Below are 7278 nucleotides of genomic sequence, written 5' to 3'. Positions count from 1 at the left end.
CCCATGATTCAATTACCTCCCACCAGGTCCCTTCCATGACATGTGGGGATTATGAGAACTACAATTCAAGCTGAGGTTTGGGTGAGGACACAGAAAAACCATATCAACCACCCTCTCTTTTACCTCATCTAAGGCTATTTCTTTTTATTATTATTATGATTTTTGAGACAGAATCTTGCTTTTACGCCCAGACTGGAGCACAATGGTGTGATTTTGGTTCACCACAACCTCCCCCTTCTGGGTTCAAGTGATTCTTGTGCCTCAGTCGCCTGAGTAGCTGGCATTAGAGGCATGTGCCACCACACCCAGCTAATTTTTTGTATTTTTAGTAGAGGCAGGGTTTTGCTATGTTGACCAGGCTTGTCTCAAACTCTTGGTCACCAGTGATCCATCCACCTTGTCCTCCCAAAGTGCTGGGATTACAGGCATGATTCACTGTGTCTGGCCTAAGGTTATTTCATTTTTGTTCTATCAAATATGTTATGCTATAATCTTTTTGAGTGCTCTTGTTTTTTTTTATTCAAATGTGTACATATCAACCTCAACATGTCTATGTTTTCAAGATCCTTTTTGTTCTGAGTGTTTTACTTGTTCTCCCTTCAGATTTAAGAAATCTTCATACACATTTCTATAATTTTTTGTCTACCGATTGATGCACAGGTACTAATTTATCTTAAAAGTGGCAATCTCACAAGCATTGGTTGTTGCAGCAGCTGCCGTGTCTATGGAATGGCTAATTGACACTGGTTAAATCCCTGTTAGTGTCTAGAGAAAGCCTCAACAATAGCAGTCATAGGAACACTCTCTGACAGCTCCTTTCGGCCACAGAGGTTGGCACTTTCCTAGCTATGATATTTAGAGTTATGGAAGACTTGGTTCACTAGTGTAGCTTCCCTTCTCCACCTCCCATATAACCCTTCTCATTACTCAGGATAAAAAGAAGACTTACCACTGCCCTTGCTCTTCGTGGTATCATAGGAGTTATTAGAAATTATTTTAGGCAGATAGAGAGGATAAGAGGTCCTCGCAAGGACAAAAAAACAAACACTGCATGTTCTCACTCATAGGTGGGAATTGAACAATGAGAGCACATGGACACAGGAAGGGGAACATCACACTCCAGGGACTGTTGTGGGGTGTGGGGAGAGGGGAGGGACAGCATTAGGAGACATACCTAATGCTAAATGACGAGTTAACCGGTGCAGCACACCAACATGGCACGTGGATACATATGTAACAAACCTGCACATTGTGCACATGTACCCTAAAACTTAAAGTATGATAATAATAATAATAAAAAAGAGGTCCTTGGTAAGGTTTTTTCTTTTAAAGCAGCTCCAGAAACGTTTTTTGTCTAGCAGAAAATCGGCTTGAAGGGCCTGGCTGGCAAGCTTTGATATGCAAATAACGGCCATCAGAAACTGGGTCCATCCAATATGGCTGCTTCCACTGTCTTCTCCTTGTCAACCTGTGTGCTAACCATCATGGTCACGCCCAGATAACCTCACCTGTGCAGGACATCATGGCTCCCTGCATTTGCATATTAAAAGGCTAGGGTGGGAGGGCCAGTTTTTTCACTGGCTATGTAAGTGACGTATATGGTCAAACCAATCCCGTGTCCTATGCAAATCAGACACTGCCTCCTCTGGCCTCCTAATATACCCTACTGTTTCCCACCACACTTGGGGTTTCCTATCTTGGTCTGGAGGCCCCCTCTCTCTGTTTGTCCATGGGGGAGTTTCTTTATTCTTTCTTGCCTATTAAACTCTTGTCTCCTTAAAGCCACTCCACGTGTGTCTGTGTCCTTTTATCTAAATTGGCAAGAGTGAGGCAAAGGACCCTGGTGTTTCTCCAGTCATCAGAGCCGTATCAATGGTCCCACATCTCTTTATGCAACTTTTAATGATCCTTTTATTATGACTTCCTGCTGGTAGGTCCAAGATTCTTGAATGATACAGAGAACAGTGTTGAACAATTTCACTCCATCTGCGGCTTTCAACAGATCCACACCCACAGAATTATATTCAACTTTCAGTACCAATAGCTGCATACCACAGGGAAAGTCATTGATAAAAAGAATTGAATTGATGAATCCACAGTTGGGATAAAGTTTATACTGTAGCACAAAAAACGATGTTTTCTTATCACAAGTTTCCTTACTTAATTCAGAAAAAAAAAAAAATCTTCCTTTTCTCTCTCTCTCCCTCTCATTTGCGAAGCTTCTGTTAACATTGTGTAAAAGTTGTCATCTGTGGCAGTTAGGGAATCCCAGGTTACAGAAGACTTCATTACCTTGGAGTCCTTGTGAAAACACAAAATAATTATATATAACTAAAAATGATTTAGAAGAACTACTCAGAGGATATTTTAACTGGCTTCCATTTGTCATATTGATAACATTTACTCATTTGAAAGCAATGCGTGTATTGAGAAATTTTCTTGACTTCCAACTTTTTCAAGGACTTTTAAAAAATCTTTTAAGAAATCTAAATATTATTGCTATTTTGACATTTTTCAAGATACATCATTATAAATATTTTCTAAATGATTCTTTAAAAAAATTTTCATTTCCATGGCAAACTGCTTCAGCATGGATATTTTCTTAATAATATTGAAACAAATCTTATTAAATAAGTGCTATGGGTGAGACTAGATATATGATTAATCCTGGGGCAAAATTCCTCTCAATCTGTGAATCTGTGACACCAGACAAAAAGTAATCTGTTTTCTAAAACACAAAGCTGGGAAAGACATAGGATAGATATTGCCATCACCAAAGGGAGAAACTGGAAGGAAAACTGGCGTTATGTGTATCAGGAAAGTCTGAAATCTACCAACGAAAATTCCATTAGATTTTTTTTTCTTGTTGAAGCAGTAAAAAAGGAAATACATTTATTAAATCCTGATCTTTGAATGCTTCTTTTAAAATTCTTTATTACATTTATTTATTATTTTATTGCAGTAGGGCACTTAACATGAGATCTACCCCCTTCACAAATTTTTAAGTGTGCAATGCATTATCATCATCTGTAGGTACAATGTTATACAGCAAATCTCTACAGCTTATTCATCTTGTTCGAAAGTTTATGCCTATTGATTAGTAATTCCCCATTTGCCCCTCCTCCCAGTCCTTGGTATCCACCCTTCCACTCTATGATTTTATGAAATTGGGTATTTCAGATGCCTAAGTAGAATCATGCAGTATTTGTTCTTCTGTGACTGGCTTATTTTTTATCATATGTCCATGCTGTTGCAAATTGCAAGATTTCCTTTTGTTAAAAGGCTGAATAATAGTCCATTTTATGTATATTCCACACTTTGCTTATCTATTCATTAATGATGGATATTTGGGTTGCATCCACCTCTTGGCTATTGTGAACAGTGCTGCAATAAACAGGGAGAGTAGTAGTAGTAGATATCTCATCAAGATCCTGATTTCAATTCTTTTGGATAAATACCCAGAAGTGGATTGGTAGATCATATGATAGTTATATTTTTAATCTTTTGAGTAACTTCCATACATTGTTTTCTACAATGGATATAGCATTTTCATTCTCAGTGTACAAGGGTTCCAATTTCTCCAGATTCTTGCCAACACTTGTCACTTTTCTTGTTGTTTCATACTAGTCATCCTTACAGGCATGTGGTGATATCTCTTAATGATTTCAATTAGCATTTTACTGATGCTTAGTGATGTTTTTACAGAAATAGAAAAAAAATCTAAAATTTATATAAAACAGTTATATTTTAAGACATGAGAATTAGCATCTTTGGCTAGATGCTCTGTTCTCTTGGTCCAACATGGTGGTGGCCCCTTCCTCTGAAACTGAAGAGGAAGGAACTCTGATTTCTATGCCTGCAAACTCAGTTTCTGGTGGCAGCAACACCCCACCAGCCTCTAAACTGCTTTCAGGGTCATTCTTCCCTTTTCTTGGCAGAGAACACATGTTTACAGGTAAATACCTCTATCAGCCATTAACTGCTTCTAGAATCCCAGAAGTCTAACAGCTGTCCTTCATTTTATTGTCTCTGTCTCTTTAATTGCAGGCTGCAGCATGTCTGCTGGGATGGCTGATAAGATCCATAAGTCACACTCTAATCTATAAGAGGTTCTGACAGTTGTCCAGCCACACCCTTGGTGTTCTCTCCAGAGCACATTTTCTCATTTCTTTGCAATACAGATAGGCTGAGAAATTTTATATGTCCTTAAGCTATGGTTTCTTTTTGCATAATAATTTCTTCTTCAATTTATCTATTTCACATTTTACTAAAGGCAACAAAGAGAAACAAGACTTCACTTTAACACTTTGCTTAGTAATCTTCTCAACTAAATGTCAAAGTTTATCATTTACAAGTTCTACTTTTCACCCAGCAAAACACAATTTATGCATGTTCTTTGTCACGTTATAACAAAAATCACCTTTCCTCCAGTTTTCGATAAAATATTCCTCACTTTTGTCTGAAATATCACCAGAAGCACACTTAACATTTGTATTTTTAGAAATATTCTGTTTGTGATGATATATGTATTCTCTCTAAGAAAACAGACACTTTACAGCACTCCTCTTCTGGAACCCTCACCAGAATCTTCTTTAATGTCCACATTTATATCAACAGTCTCTTTAAGGTAATTTAGACATTTTCTTTATCTTTTCTTTTCTTTTTTTGAGACGGATTCTCGCTCTGTCACCCAGGCTGGAGTGCAGTGGCATGATCTTTGCTTACTGCAATCTCTGACTCTGTGGTTCAAGCAATTCTCTGCCTCAGCCTCCTGAGTAGCTGGGATTACAGGCATCCGCTGCCACGCCTGGTTAATTTTTGTATTTTTAGTAGAGATGGGGTTTCACCATGTTGGCCAGGCTGGTCTCGAACTCCTGACCTTGTGATCCACCCACCTCGGCCTCCCAAAGTGCTGGGATTACAGGCGTGAGCCACCGTGCCTGGCCAGTTTAGACATTTTCTTTGTATCATGTGCCTCAAAAATCTTCTAGCTTTTAAGCAGGACCCAATTCCAAGGCCACTTTCATATTTTAGGTATTTGAGGCAGTAGCATCCCACTTCTTGGAATAAAACTGCATTTTTTATTTTGCCATAACAAATTGAGTAGCTTAGGACAACAGAAATTTATTGCCTCAAAATGTTAGAGGCCAGAAACCTAAAATGAAGGTGCTGGTTAGGACATGTTGCCCCTGAAGACTCTAGGGATGAACCTGTTTCGGGCATGTCTCCTAGCTTCTAGTAGCTTCAGGCATTACCTAGCTTGTAGATGGCCACCTTCTCCCTGCCTCTCTTCACATCGCCTTCTCACTGTGTCTGTCTGTGCCCAAATTTCTTCTATGTATAAGGAAATCTGTCATACTGCATTATTGCCCATTCTAATAACCTCATTTTAACTTAATTAGTTCTGTAAAGACTCCGTTTCCCAATACAATTGCCTTCTGAAATAGTGGTGGTTAGGACTCAAACATGCCTTTTTTGGGGGGATATAACAACCCAAAACATCAAGGCACTAGAATTAGAGAAAATAATGTACAATTATTTTAACAAAATGCATTCTATGTGCTCAAGGCCTATGTAAATGTAGAGGCGATATACAATACAACAGTATCTTAATTCTGGATTTGCATAATGTGAACTAGGTATGTGGACAAACTATGTCCCACAGGCCAAATCTAGCCTGCCATTTGTTTTGGTAAATAAAGATTTATGGGGACAGTTTATTCATTATACATCATCTATGGCTGTTTCCACACTACAATGATATGCTGAGTATTAGAAGCAGGAACTGGCTATAGACTATAAAGCATTAAAATAGCTGGCCCTTTAAAGAAGTTTGTGGATCCCCAATTAAAATAATAATAGCTCTCTCTTATTGAGTGCTCGCCTTGTGCCAGCTCTGTGCTCCGTGTTTGACATGCTTTAAGTCATTTAACTCTACTTCTTGTCTTTTTACCAAATAAGAAAACTGGGCACTAAACAATTTTTTTTTTTTTTTTTTTGCCCAAGATTATACAGCTGCTAAGGAGTGAGACTAAAACCTGAATCCTTATGGATCCCAGCCCTACTGCTTGTTTCAGTACTAAATTATTTTTTAACAGTAGTAAGTTTCTTATCATCTATAGTATAATAAGAAAGATACTTGGTATTTGTTTTAGCATAGAGCTTCTAAAACTCTTGAAATTTCCAGAGTGATAACGCTGATAAAAGCACCTGTTGTTCTAATGAGGTAACTCTTGGCAGGACCATCCGCTTCAGAAAAGGAGCTCATCACAGAAAGACCCAGCCTTGATTACAAGCTTGGGATTTTCAGCCCCAGATTCCAAGCTCCCGGGAGCGAATAAGGTTGGAGATTGAGTTAACTACCAGTGGACACAGTCATGGCTACATAATAAAACTTCCATAAAAACACTAAACCACAAAGTTTAAGGAGCTTTCAAACTAGCAAACACATCCATGTCCGTGGAAGGCGACATACCCCAACTTCATAAGAACCAAGGCCTCTGTGTTCAGGACCCTTCCGGACCATGCACTATGTACCACTTTATCTGGTTGTTCATTTGTATCCTTTAATATAAGCTGTAATAGTAAATACAGCATTTCCCTGAGTTCAGAGTCATTCTAGCAAATTAACCTTGGTGTGGGAGATTGTGGGAACCCTTGACTTTGTAGCCAAGTTGGACCAAAGGGTAGGCAGCCTGAGCACCTGATACTTGCAAGTGGCATCTACGGTGAGGGCAGTTTTGAGGGACTAAGCTTTTAAACCTGTGAAGTCTGATACTAACTCCTGGTAGTTAGAGTTAGAATCAAATGGAATTGTAGGACATAAGTTGGTATCAGGGATTCAGAAAACTGGTTGGGTGGATGAAAAATAAAAAACTATAAATACCTCTCATCATCCGAGATGAAATGCCACACTTTGTTATGCAAACCTGACCTCTATATTCTGCAACTGTTTGAAGTATCTTGAAATATAACCAAATATATATAATTTCATTTTTTTCAAAACTAATGATATGGTTTGAACATATCATCTTCCAAACTTATGAAATAAAGTTCTCTGTATGTAAGTGTATGAAATTCAAACACGTAACTTCAACAAAAATAAAATTATATCTCAGACAATTATTCAGTTAGTAACTTATCTGCGATGCTATTGCGAAGGAAAATCAGTTATGAGAACATAAGTGAGACCTCATTCATAAATCCAAACTGTTGTCCTTTAAAAACATTTATTACTTTATTCAACAAAAATTGAATAAGCAAAATACGTCTGACACT

This window comes from Symphalangus syndactylus, chromosome 20, assembly GCF_028878055.3.
Source record: "Symphalangus syndactylus isolate Jambi chromosome 20, NHGRI_mSymSyn1-v2.1_pri, whole genome shotgun sequence".
Taxonomy (NCBI): Eukaryota; Metazoa; Chordata; class Mammalia; order Primates; family Hylobatidae; genus Symphalangus; species Symphalangus syndactylus.
This window is presented reverse-complemented; position numbering follows the sequence as displayed.